The following is an 11872-nucleotide window of genomic DNA, read 5'->3' on the forward strand; positions in this document are numbered from 1 at the left end:
AATAGAGCTTCGGGAAAATGAAACTTTGCCTTCTAATTAATTACATATTGATCTCGCCCTAATACGAATTTAATTCCAAGCTCGATTATCAAGGTATTCAATATAAAAAATCAAAATACATTACGAAAATTTAGGGAAAATCAAAAAGCGATTATTAAATTAAAACGAAGATATGGCAATGGATCTGGATAAATTAATTTTAATTTTCTAAATCCTATTTAACGAATTAAAAAGTTTGATGTGCGAAATTATATTTGCAAGAAGCCTGACTGATTGCAATCAGGAATTTACTGCTACATCAAGTTCATTCAACGCTTTATAGAGCTTTATACGCGATTTCTTTGAGGACTACGCGAGATCGACGATAAGCAAATATTTGTTTGAAAATTATTTCCTGGCATGGCATCGAGCCGTCTATTTTGAAATTTTGAAAAACAGAACGATAAATTGTTAGAGGCACAGTATTAAAGAAACAATGCGCTCGCGATATTTCAGCGAAACATCCGGATCGTGTTTCTCACAAACGAGATTATATAACCTGTGGTTAACTGTAACAACCTTTATAAATCGTGATATATATAAATTGAATTGAATTGTTGAATCGCAAAATAATATCAAGAATCTTTTAGAAAATATTTAATTTGTAATTATTGTAAATAATTTGATTTGTTTCATTTGTTCTGTCTCTCTGTCTTTCTTTCTCTCCCTTTCTTTCTTATAATTATATAAATACAATCATAATAAAAAAAAATTAAAATAATATAAAAAATGAATGCAATAAAATAATATATATATATGAATAAAATTAATTTCCACCTGGCGATATACAAATTCAGAGAGACTAGTATCAATGCTGAGTATTCGTTGCGTAATATTTGCTAACGTTCGTTGGACCGAGTACGCTCGTTTTCCGCGGAAATAAACCGAGCCGAGCCAAGAACGCGCTCTGGTACCTTGAAAATATTAAGATATACACACTCGTTCATAAAAGGTTTCTCTAAATTGAACGAGATACCATTCGTGCGAGACAAATCTCTCATTTTCGCAGCTTATTACTTAATCAAGTGAGAACCACTGTGCAGCCTCGACATCCGGTCGTCGTGACTGACCGCCTTCGCAGAATTCCCACCCAGGAAGTAATACACACACACATACACACACAATTCGGTGCATAAAGTTATCCTTATTAAACTCGGTTCATTCACCGTTTAGAAATCGCCAAATGCTATCGCAACACACAAATGATTATTAAAAGCGACGGATAAGACCATAATAAATTTCTAATTTTTAAGAATTATTTTAAGAATAATTTTTTTTTGATTGAATTTTATAAATTATAAACTTATCTCCGTTTCTTTAATATATCTCAAAATCTTCAAATATAATTTAGAATATCGATGACAACTTAATGATTCAGTGACTTTAGACTTGAACACTAAAAAAATTCGATCTTTTTTGTTAGAGAAAATTTAGAAAATTATTTATAACATATATTATTTCTACCGCGAACGAATTTTTCTGTTATTTATCACGAAATTATTTCTTTGAAATGATCGATGATTTGACACTTTTCAGTTTACAGCCAGATAAACCAAGGTTCCAAAAATCCAACGTTTTCCTCAGGTACGAGTTTGAAGAAATTTTGTCGCGCAATAAATAATTACAATAAATTATACAATATAAATAATTATCTAATATATATAATATTTTTAGTAACTGTAGAAAATATTTTTACCTTTATTACAACTTCATAACTTTAGTCTCCGGATGATCAAAATTTATTATTTCTTGGCACGTGACGAACGAGACGGTAAAATTGAAGTTTGCCGACCGTGATTTCGTTATGCGATCATGAAGCGTACGTGATCGAGGGAAATGAGAGGGAGAAGCTTATCTGCCAAATACTTCGCCAAGGTGTTTCGCCAAATGTTGAAAACGATTCTCTGTACATAGTAATTGACTCACATTATGTCATAAACACAGGTGACGACACGAATTCTCGACATCTTCAGGACAGGAGCCAATGGCCGGAAAAGGTTCGCGATCTTGGCTTTTACCAAAGGGAGAACTTTTCTCTAATATATGCTCATTCTCGCCGTCAGGCTCATTCGCGAAGAATTCGCGATTCCGTTCAAGGCTGAACTTAACGAAGCTTTTAAGTCTGTCAGTTATTACCCGATTATTACGGTCGGTTATTTTATTTTTGGTTGCTTCCTCGAATCGTTGCGAGTGAACAAAAGAAATTGAAAATTTTACAGATCCCCCAAAAATTTGATTGTTATATGTTTTTAATTAAATATTTATTATAGTATTAATATAATATATTATTTATAGTATTTTTTAATTAAAATTAAGAATATTATTTAATTTGAAAAAAAATTAATAACTGGAAACGAGTATAAAAGGACAAAAAAAAAATTAGAGAACTTCATTCTTTAAATAAGTCAATATATCCAAAGAACAGCTGGCGAGTAGAGAACTACATTTAGCGCGGAATTTTCGCAGCCAAGGCTTTTCAGGATCTCTCGGAGAGGCCTGCGCGATCGCCTGGGACTAAAATACGCAGTTAACTGTGCGGATGCACCGCGAGAATTGTTTGCCTTTTTCCTCTTTCCTTTTTTCTTTCATTCGTTTCAGCCATCCCGTCAAAGATAAATCTTTGTAGTACAGTCGGTTCAAATAATCGGCAGACTTTTGGACGACGAGAGATAGAGTCTTTTTTACGGGGTTCATTAAGATTTCAAAGAAAGGATAGTTCAAGGAAACGATAGTTCAAGAAAAGGTTCAATTTCTTAAAAAGGCAATGCATGACTCATGTATTTAACAAACATAATTTTAATTCCTAAATATGAGATTTGATTTTTACTGTTTAATATTATTTATAATTAAAAAATATAATTGATGATTAGAAAGAGAGAAAAAAATATATTATCAAAATTATTAATAAAAAGCCATAATAATAATTAAGAAACATGATATAAGTGTTAAGATAATACTGTTATTTGGAATGTTAAATAAAAATTAATTTAGCAAAAAAATAAACGGTTTATTGAAGATTAAATACATTGAGGAAAAAGAGATTGAGTTTGAGCGTAAGGTATAGTTAGATTGCTCGAATGTGTGCGAGCTTAATGAAAGATATTTGTGAATTGTAACTACAAACATCTGTTGACTCTGTTGATTTCGATGAAATCAGTTACGTTATCACTATACTACTATTGTTAGATTGCCAAGATTTTCGGCAGAAATTAATTGTAATCGCCGCCGCCGCCGAGACTAGCCGAATAAGATTATATTCGCAATGTAGAAAGGGTCGGAATTGTGCGCAAGATGTGGAAGAAGTTAAAACGAGCTCTGGCTGTGACGTGGATGTTCGAATGTCTTCCGAGATGATCGCGAAAAGGGGCACGTGCCATATACCACGTCTCCGCTGCGGATGATTACGTAAGACCGGCTATACCGCAAATCGATATCGGCGAGTTTTTACCCACAAAGCTAATTATGCTTTGGTTAGATATCTTGCTTATTTCGTGAAGAACATAGAGCATAGAAAATCCCCTTTTTTCTTCTCAAATTTTTTTAATGTGTATACTAATTATATTATTGTTTTTCATCTTATTATTGTATTCCTCTTTTTAAAATTTGTTAGTAATTGTATTTAAAACAAACTAAATTTTCAGAAAAGTCCAGATTTCCAAATTTGAGACAAAAATGTAACTTATATGATTAAATAAATTTTGTGTACAGTGTGGAAAAAAATATGTAAAAATCCAGAATCAATCTTTTAAATATAGAAAGAATTAAATATAATACGATAAAAAAGCTCTTTTTGGAAGATGGTAAATCTTTTCTTTTAGACCAACATTTTATAAAAAGTCTTTCTGTAAAAAGGTTCAATCCATAAAAAGCTTGTTACATGCAAGCATATATAGATATATTCATATGGGACTCGCAAAGATAAATTTCTTAAAACAATTTTTCCTCTGACGCAAGATTTTATATTAGATATAATAGCTTGTCCAATTTCTGAAAATCCCATGTACATATTATCGTTGAAATTCGCTCGAGTAAATTTGCACAATTATTCGTATCTCGCACGTAGACCTTTACTCTCTTCTTATCACGAAAATTTATCTGAGGAGTTATCTAACGTTTAAATGTTTAAAAGGTGTATAGATAACAACATGCACGATAAAATAATGATTATTTTATCTATGAACATATTATTTTCATTAATACACGTAATAACACAGTAGTCAAAGAAAATAATTATTCAATCAAAATGATCAGACAGTGATTAATTGTATGTAATCAATAATCAGGCAGTAATTTTATATAAAATATTCAAAGTATAAAAATATATCACAAGTCTAGTTACTTATTTTTCTAAAGAAATTTAATATCTAAAAACACATTTTCCTTTTTCTCACTTTTTTTCATTTAGATTAGTTATTTTCATTAAATTAAAATATATAATAGAATGACTTTGCATTTGGTATATAAAATTTGAAATTGCACAGGATTTGTACGAAATATTTCCTTTTACTTTTTATTTTTCTTGGTTGCAGCAGCAATGAGTTTGTTTACACGTAGTCGATGCCCAAAAATTGTTTACTTTTAACCTAGATATTCCGATGTTGACAACTTTATTCACGATAATATATCAAACAAATATATATCATTCGGTAACGACGATCATATTACATTGATTCTCTCAAAATAAGAGTTTTTTTTTTAATTCACGATGTTGTCAATTTGTCCAGCCAACTTCCGGTCAGTATTAACATTTGCGAGTGTTAATTAACCGGCAACTTTTTGGCCAGCATTAACTTTTCATGACAAAATACTCTTCAACGCCGTGAATCCCCGGAAAGCTACGAAACTGATCTATTTTCGAGCTCGAGGACTGTTGTCAGGCAGACTTTCGACTTCTGCTACTTTTCAAGTGGTTTTAAAAAGAACAGAAAATAACTTCCGCGCAAGACATGAACAATATACATAGCCACGATTTAATAATTGAAAATAAAATAAAATTTTATCACTAAATACAAATAATATATTATAAGATATTAATAAAATTGTCAAATTTATTAATATATTAAAGTTTACAATCTTTTTAAATTATTTGCACACCAAAAAGAAACTATGCTACGTTAGTATATTCATGTAGATATGTTATATTAATAAAATATTAATTGTTTAAATAATATTTTTATAAAAAATGATAAAAGTATTAATATCTTTTTACATTTAGAAAAGTATCTTTTTCTGCAATAAATATAAAAATTGAAATATTTTTTGTCTATAATTTTATCGTATTTAAAAAATCGCGTAGATTCCGTGAAAATATATCCAATATGTTGATTTTATTCGTAGAAGTCTAGTCAGCTGAGATTATTGCATCGACTTATACATGCCAATCCGCGTGTGCAGTGCGTATTGCTTCTGTTACGTTATGTTCAACTCGCTAGCCTTATCTTATTTCCCTCGCTTCGGCTAATTCCAACACGGGAAGCCCGGTGGACTGACCTCGCGAACGACGACATTTCCCGACGTCTCTCTATGCGATATTTTGAGAGACATTCGTCTCGTCTGGATGTCTAACAATATCGAGCAATATTCAATGTCACGATTTTATCTCCTGCCTGTACATTACTTTAAATCGTAGTATATTTATCCGTTTGATAGAGTTTCAAATGTAACTATGCACGCGATTAATAATAATGATAACGATAAAGCATAATTTGTGTGTTCAATACAAAAATAGATTTTATAATAAAAAATACTACGTAAGAAGAAAAAAATAAGCATATAGAGATAAGTAGATATTAATAGTAATAGATATTCTATAATTCTTTTCCATCTAATCACATGTTGAATATTCATATTGATATTTAAAATATTTTTTTGCGATATTGTTGAGTTTTTAAGTTTATATCGTTAGAATAATGATATAAGAGAAATATAGTTTAGAGGCAAAAAACAAAAAAAAAAAAAAATTAATCATGTTAATGATTGTAATAAATATGTTTTAAAAACGCGCAGTCACATAAAAGATTTTTTTTTTTTAATATTAACACTTTTATCCAGCCCGCCTTGAGCAATTAGCTGACTCGAAGATGCAATCTTCATCGAAGATGTATTGTCAAAGTCGTCGGTAGATGTCACCATTTGCCGCTTTCAGTATTCAAACTGAAATCGGTCGATAAAGAGAACGAATCTTTTGTAATTTAAACTTATATCTCTATTATAACAATATAAATATGCAATGATAAAACATACATTTACAATTAAATACCAAAATATTTTATGCATTATTTTATAATTACAGAAAAGAGAATTTATCAAGATATATATTTTAATATTTGATACTTTTTTCCATAATAAAAGTTATATAGATATAAATCACATATATATTAAAGATATCAAGAAATATAATATATTTGTCATATTCGCGAAATTCTTTATAGAATTTTATAAGAGAAAAAGTTATCCGTTTTTAAAGTAACTATTTAGTTCAGTTTCATATTTTAATATAAAAGACAAAAGGATAATTATATATTCTCTTGTATCATATATTTGCAATCAAATCGCAAAAATTTATACTAGACACAACTGATTTGTAATTTAATAGCCGTCTAATAGAGGTTTGAAAGATTTTATATCCCGTGATCAATTGATCGGTCAACTTGTGGACCCACATGATTCGTGAGAACGCGATTCCACGACGAATCGTTTTCTCATGACGTATCGTCGGGGGCAAAAACGCGCGCCATCGTCCCGCATATACAAGATCGCCTGCGTAATACAATATATAAAACGTGACTGCGGGTGGGAGCAGTTAATACATATCTAAGGATCTGTGATTGCTTCTGTATTCACGAAACGCGGAAAATGCGCCCATATGCAGGTCCTGCGACGGTCACTTCTAATCTCTACCTGTGAATTGACATCCAACTTACCCTAATCGACAAATTTCGATTCAATCGCGCTTTCGTTCCGGAATTTTTTAGAGTTCCTATTATAAAGAATTTTTTCGTACTTTTTAGTATATAGACTTTATATAGAACTGCTCGAAAGAGAAGAAAAGAATGCATTTATATTTTGCCCTTCTTATTATTTATTTTAATCTTATTTATAATTTATTATATATTTTTTTAAATAAATGTATTAGCATTGCAAAATGTCTATTAGTATGTTAAACAAAATATTACATCTTACATAATTTATGTCTTTTAGATTGGACGAGTTGCATAGAAATACTGCACACACACACAATGAATCTTTTCTTTATACTTTTCAACGCGCGCATAAACGTTTATTATTCTTTTTTTTTTTCTCGGGAACGAGAGAGTAATTTATTTCGGTGGGAGTATTTGAGATTGTTACGGTCGTACATTTTGAAAAGGTAGCACCCACACGTCGATGAAAATATTTCGTCGGTAAATTACTCTCGCGAGTCCTCCAGGATCCCGTATGGCGAAACCATATGCTTCTAAAATCCATTTATGCTGGCTGAGAGATGACTCTTCTCGACACGCGACCCGCAGCCAGCCTAATTCTCTCTTTATCGAGAGAATTATCGATAGCCGTGGAATCTCTCGTCTCGTTACATCACTTTACACGAAGGGAGGAAAGTTTATTTATTAACACACATATATATAGAGATACAATTTTAATAATTTTAGTGTAAATGCTTTAATGTAAATGCCTTTTTTCTTGTGTTTGCTGTGTCTTTCGCGATATTAAAATCGCACGATTATAGTTAAATAAATGTGATGAAGATATTATATTACGAGCAACACTTGGTACCCAGAAACCAACGAGGATAGAAATACGACGGATACGAGCGAATGTATTCGCCGACAGTTAATCAGGATGCGACGTCATCGTTTAAAGCATCGCATTTTCTCTCACTTCGAAGGGCGATATCCGAGCTTGGAACCGCGTGATATGCACTTAGATATTATTAGATATAATTCCGGGAAATATACATATGCGTCAATTCGAAACAACCTTTATTCTTGGAAAAGAATCGAAAAATTCGATACTTTTATATTAAAGTTTTCTAAAATTGATTTTTTTATTATTTTATTATGTACTCTCTTTCTTTCTCTAACAATAAATTATTTAATATTATTATAAATTAAATATTTCTATCTTATGTTTACACATCAACTATTATCATACTTATTAAACCATCAATGTTTCTTAATTATAAAAGTGTAATCAAATCTTTAACGGTGGTAGAAGAAATCGACCATTACATTTAATGTAATGGATATGATAAGGATATCGAAGATATACCTATATCTCACCCGTATTCAGAAGTCTGGAATGATACAAAGACAAGATTCACATGCTGGGTCGCGTGCCAAACACATATACATGTATAGAGAGATTTTACTCTCTTTCTCCGGATACCCATGAATGAATTTAAATTCTTATGTTTCATTATGTACAATATTTGAAAAATACAGCTACAAATATATATATCAGAACACATAAACAGAACATATGCAATTCCTGATATATTGTGTCTTATATGTAATAACCACTTTGATTATTTTCAAATCTAATAAATAAATTTTTGTAATCGTAACTTATAATAATAATAGAGAGAGAGAGAAAGAGAGAAGGAAAAAAATAAAATAGAAAGAGAACTTATAAAATTGTATAATAAGAAAAACTTGAAATAATAAAATAATTTAAAAATATTTATTAAGAGTAAAATAATAAACTCTTATAACGATTGGGAACTTGTAATAATATTGCAATACGCGCAGAGGGAAAACGATAATTACCGATTATAATCAAATATGCTCAAAATTAATAGAATAATTATATTAATAAACTGTAACTTTGACATGTGTAAAATAAGTTTGCAAAAATTGCGTTATTTATTTAGCAATCACATTATTAGTAAAAATGTGCTAAGCTTTCATTCAATAAAGACGTTTTCTCTTTCTCTTTTTCTGCTTTATCTATACAAGTTTGACAACGAGTTTGATAGACAATAAGCAAAAATCCACTTTGCTAGACCGGTCGAGATGGTTAAAAATACGATCTCTGTTGTTGGCAGGAAGAGCCTGAGAACATAACATTTTGTCGATGATATTCGCGGTATATAAAAAAAGAAAGAGAGAGAGAAACGTAGAGCGGAGGTTCCCCGTCGCCTTCGCGCAATTACATCCAATTGAAGCAATTTAGACCAATTGAGCGTTAACAGGCTCAATTGGCGGGTCCCGGCGCTGCGGGCAACATAGCGCGTTCATCGTTAAACGCTCGACATACCTACGACGTAAAAAAACAAGAAAAAAATACAAATGATATGCTAACCAATAAAAAAGACGACCGACGTTCAAAAGTTGAAAGGTCGCACATTCGCGTCTTCCTTTCTGTCTCATATTTCTGTCGAAGTTTCCTCTCGCGGCAAAAATTATATTGCTTGCAGTCTTTGTATAATCTGCGAAATCTTATGTAGTTCAGAAGAATTCTGCGTTTGATATACAGTAATCGACCGAACACGATATTTTATTACAATTGTAAGATTTTTCAAACATTTATTAAGATTATAAACTTTTATTTTTAATTACGATCGCGTAAAATATCAAACCATTCGTTCAACAAGAAATTTTTACAATCAATCTACTTTGTATGTCAAACTTTAATAAATGCTTTTCAATTATTATAATTCTTATAAAAATGATTGAAAATATATGTATTATAGATTTTTCGAGTATCCTGCGAATGATCTATGTATACGATAAGAAGATTTATATGCAAACTTGTATACAGTAGATGTAAAATGTTGTAAACACGAAATAAAATTTTATATATATATTAGACATTTGTCCTTTTCTCTATTGAATTGTCTTTTCTTAATTTTCATCTTCGCGAACATTTGATAATATACGTACTCACTTAATAAAGAAAAAACGCATTTATACAGTACATAAAACGTAGCTGAAAAATGAACTCCCAAATAATTTATATGTATATCTCTCGAGTTCGAAAGAGCAACGGAAGTGAAGAGGTGGAGTTGAAGAGACCGAGCCCGCCCTGTGTAAAATAGAGGGGCGACAACGTATCGCGTTCATTTTCTTCTCTCATCTCCCTTTAGACATCGTCCAACCACGTCGCAGATGGAGTGGGGAACAATCGGCGTCTACTTCCTTACGCATTTCATGTCTCTTTCACGCGTTGCGTCCATTTGTTCGTTAAAAATTTAATAATAAAACATAATCGTCGTATAACACAAATGAGAATGTTAAACGCCAAAAATGTACACTGCCTGTCCTTTTAGAAAGATAATTAATTTTTGCAAGAAAGATACGCGAAAGTCAAAAAACGCAAGCGAGTCGTGATCTTATATCGCGCTAGATCTAAAATATCGCACTAGATCTAAAATATCGCACGTAGTTCCGACAAAAAAAAAAACAAATCAAGATTTAAAACATATTTAAAGAAATGATCTAAAACATTCTCTATTTTTAAATTTTGTTTACACGTTTTTATACAAGCATCTGCCACTCGCAAATTATGATATTTCGCTCGAATAAAATGACGTGTGATCCATCGCTCGCTCTTTAAATTCGACGCACTGTTGGTGCTCATCGCGTTCACTTCCGGTGCGTCGTGGCGCGACGCGAGAAACGCGGAAACACGATGGCGGATAATCGCGACCGCGAGAGAGAAATCACTTCCGTTCTGCGACTCTTCTTCGATCTCTCCTCCGAGCTGCTTCGAAGCTCGAACACCTAATCCGTTAACGGCACGACGGTGATGACGGCGAACGTACGTCTTATTGTAGGTCATGTTTACCTCGCGAGATAACAAGATGGAGGACGCACGGATGCGAGAGAAAGTCGCGGATGCGGAGGGTCAGTGCAGGAGGCTGCGTTACACTGCAGCCCGGCGCTCACCGGACCTTCACTTATATCGTCGCTCGGCTAATAACGCTAGTAATGTGATATGATTAGCTTAGTTGAGTTCAGTTTAGTTCGTATTCGTTCAATTTAGTGGTTCGCCAGCAAAATCACATCGAGTTAAACCCATTTAGGCCAGTTAAGTTACCGACTTCTCCTCGTTCTCTTGCGGCCGTCGCCGCCGCCGTGTCAGATCGACCTCCTAGGGCCCGATGACTCCTCGACGCGCAGAGATACCTCGACATGTCCCAGGATAACTCCCGGGCCCGCATGAGATACAGTCTCGCCGCCGCGAAATTGGAAATTAAATCGCCGCAGGGGTTTCACCATCATGAGACACCTCACTCATTACATTGCGTCTGAGATCCAATTGATCTCGAAAGCCGAAAAGTACGATCTAAAATAAGAAGTAATTTAAAACTGATGTAAAGATATAAGCTTAAATACTTTTACAATTTCTATACAGAAGTGGGCACACAGAGAGTATATATTTGAAATGACTAAATATTATTCCAAATATGAATTTCTTTGATAATTTTCTTAAAATTATTATTTTAATAAATAATTTAAATTCTTGTGTGTTTCAAATAAATGTTCAAATATATAAATTTTCAATTTTCTTTATACCTATTATCTTCATGCCAATCTCGTGAAAGGAGAAGAGCGATTAGACATACAGGTGTTTTAGATCGGATGATAAACGACTGTTGCGTTTACCGTGTTAAAATGATGGAATAATGGATACATGATGACGCAGTCACCCGCATTATCGCACCTTTACCCCAAAAGAGTCCTATATTAATTATCATATTCTCCATAATAGTCGTTCCCCCTGTTGAGTCCCTTAATGATAAAAACGGTCGATGAACAAATATTCTTCGTTGAGATCGAAATGGATATTATAAATAAAATAGACCCTTAATCAAGATATATAATAATTGTTA

General features: G+C 32.2%; 1 long non-coding RNA gene across 1 annotated transcript; it reads right to left on the minus strand.

Moving 5' to 3' along the window:
* Positions 1 to 7724: 7724 nt before the first annotated feature.
* On the minus strand, positions 7725 to 11621 carry LOC115244955. Its single transcript, XR_003885463.1, has 2 exons — positions 11556 to 11621; positions 7725 to 11325 (listed from the first exon to the last, which is right to left on the minus strand). It is a non-coding gene; the product is annotated as an uncharacterized LOC115244955 (long non-coding RNA).
* Positions 11622 to 11872: the final 251 nt, after the last annotated feature.

This window comes from Formica exsecta, unplaced genomic scaffold (genome assembly GCF_003651465.1).
Source record: "Formica exsecta isolate Colony F162 unplaced genomic scaffold, ASM365146v1 scaffold893, whole genome shotgun sequence".
In the NCBI taxonomy this organism is placed as follows: Eukaryota; Metazoa; Arthropoda; class Insecta; order Hymenoptera; family Formicidae; genus Formica; species Formica exsecta.